This window comes from Hypanus sabinus, unplaced genomic scaffold (genome assembly GCF_030144855.1).
Source record: "Hypanus sabinus isolate sHypSab1 unplaced genomic scaffold, sHypSab1.hap1 scaffold_214, whole genome shotgun sequence".
Classification (NCBI taxonomy): Eukaryota; Metazoa; Chordata; class Chondrichthyes; order Myliobatiformes; family Dasyatidae; genus Hypanus; species Hypanus sabinus.
The window spans coordinates 443,463-446,172 of NW_026780246.1; the positions used below are offsets into that span (position 1 = coordinate 443,463).

The 2,710-nt window shown below is 44.2% G+C and overlaps 1 non-coding gene across 1 annotated transcript; it reads right to left on the bottom strand.

Annotated features, from left to right (window-relative positions):
• Positions 1 to 664: 664 nt before the first annotated feature.
• Positions 665 to 758, bottom strand: trnai-uau (transfer RNA isoleucine (anticodon UAU)). The gene is made up of 2 exons: positions 721 to 758; positions 665 to 700 (listed from the first exon to the last, which is right to left on the bottom strand). It is a non-coding gene; the product is annotated as a tRNA-Ile (tRNA).
• Positions 759 to 2,710: the final 1,952 nt, after the last annotated feature.

Below are 2,710 nucleotides of genomic sequence, written 5' to 3' on the forward strand. Positions count from 1 at the left end.
GTCAGCAGAAACGACGGAGTTGTCGTCCCAGTTACAGAGGCTTGGTGAATTCGGGACATGTGAGAATTATTTTAGAATTCGGTACAGACGAATGCAGATTAATGTTGAGAGAGGGGCAGAGAGATATCAGCATCTCCATACCATTTGTGCCTTTTGAGGCTACGATTAATATCTCTTTTTTTCGCAGGTGCCTGAAACAATTCGCCGATGCAAGTAAATATTGAGTTTCATCGACAACGCAACGAACCAAGATGAGGTGTAATTAGAGGGTTTCTGACGGATAGTTTCAGGAAAGGTAGGGATCTTTGCTTCACCATTTGGTTAATTGAACTAAGAAGACAGGAATGTGGGGGACAATTCTGCTTTAATTCAGCAAAGAAACCATCTGCTCGGACACTTTCAACATTGGGAAGTGAGGCTGCGCGTGTTGAACTAAAGAACCAAACAGGGAGATTGTTTGTAGCACTGCGAGCACATGCCTTTTAGTGAATTGGGGAAGACCTCTTACACTCTCCTGCTCAGATCACACTCAAAGGTGCATCGATTCGCAGTTAAATACAAATAACAATCTCAGAAGCACATAATCAAATGTAACATTTTAGTGGAATGCTCAGCTTGAGAGACGCCCAGTCACTCGGGCACTGCAAGCATTAAAAATCACAAGTGCTCTAGGTGAGGCTCGAACTCACAGCCTCGGCATTTCTCCGCCCTGTACTGCCATATAAGTACCGCGCGCTAACCGATTGCGCCACTAGAGCCCAGTGCTGCAAACGCGTGTTTTACATATGGAATGAAAATTTAGAAGAAATTTACAGATATAGAGCCTAAAAACATACAGCACGTGAAAAGGCCGTTCGGCCCACAATGTATTGCCATACTAGCTAAAAAGTAAATCGAAGGCACTCAAACACTAATCCCTCCTTCCTACCCTGTCCATATCCCTCAGTCTTCCTTACATCCATGTGTATATCGAGTCAGCAAATATGTACATCCAATACCATCTATAAATTTGCTGATAATGCAAACATTCTTGGTCGAATCTCAGATGGAGACGAGAGGACGAACAGGGGCGAGATATGTCAACTAGTTGAGTGGTGTCGCAGCAACAGGCTTGCACTGAACGTCAGTAAGACGAAAAAGCTCAATGTGTACTTCAGGAAGGAGAGAGACACCAATCCTCATAGAGGGATCTGAAGTGGAGAGAGTGAGCAGTTTTAGGTTCCTGGGTGTTAAGATCTCTGAGGACTTAACCTGCTCCCGACATATCGATGCAGTTATAAAGAAGGCAAGACAGCGGCTATCCAGTACTTCATTAGGAGATTAATGAATGAACTCAAAAAAACTTCTGGAGAGTATTCGGACAGGCTGCATCATTGTCTGGTATGGTGGGGGGGGGGGAGGTGTTACTACGCTACCGGAAGGGAAGATGGGGAGATGGGGAGCCTTATGATCATGCGGATGTAAGCATAGAGCTATGGATGGTGGAGAACAAGTGAGCACTCAGTACTCAGTAGGCGAACTTTCCATGAGCGAAGGTGGCAGGCGACAATTACAGTCTGAGTATTAAAGGAATAGCGGCATCTCACCATTCTCCGGCGGAAAGCAGTGTCGAGACTTGGATGGCAGTGTCGCAAGGACGGGGCGGTGGAACGAACCCAGGTGCTGAAAACGGGCGCGGAGGCCGAGTCGGGAGGCGATACCGTCGTAGCGAGCGTGGAATGGGTGCCAAGGAGGCTTTACCCGGAGTCTTGGTTTCAGTACAGAATTCGAGAACGATGCTAGACTTAGAACTGATAGTCCTAAGAACCATGGGGTGAGGTTACTCGTACACGAGTCGACCAACGAACTGGCAGCTCCTTGTTGTGATCACAGGGTTTTTAAACTGCATTTGCTGATGGAAAGCTGGTGTTTGTATTTAGCGGAACCTGGGAATGACTGGTAACTAAACGAGGTGATTAAGGCACAATTCCTGAACCAAGTACTGGAAGGGACCATGACAGGCAGCCTTTGTTATGTTGCAAAATGACACTGGAGCTCTTCCTGGTTGGGAACTGATGGGTACTTGAAGTTAATCTTCATCCGCTCTTGAATCTTTCTTTCTACGCTGTTACTCTGTATGTCCAGACGCCACATTATGGCTGAAAACTTGAATTCTCATTATAGTTGATTATCTGCTCGCAGTGGTTCAATTTCTCAGCCAGATAATGTGAATTTTGACTTACCCTTTGTACTGTAGGTCCCAACAATAATATATCATCAATGCCGTTAAATCTGGGGCACCAAGTGAGAGATTGCTAGTTACCGACCCGCTGGCTAATGGATCATGACAGTCAGTCTGCCTTGGTAAATCGCTCCAGTAAGACTGAGAAAATCATCATTTCCAAACTCCACAAGTGTTTCTCATTGATAATCTCCTTCTGAATTCCTCTCCATCAAATTCGCAATATTGACACAGCAGCATATAGTTAGAGGGACAAACAGACAAAAACAGACAGCAGAGGACAGGGAGCCAGACAGACGAATAGATAGATAGATAGAGAGATAGATAGATAGATAGATAGATAGATAGATAGATAGATAGATAGATAGAAAGAAAGAAAGAAAGAAAGAAAGAAAGAAAGAAAGAAAGAAAGAAAGAAAGAAAGAAAGAAAGAAAGAAAGAAAGAAAGAAAGAAAGAAAGAAAGAAAGAAAGAAAGAAAGAAAGAAAGA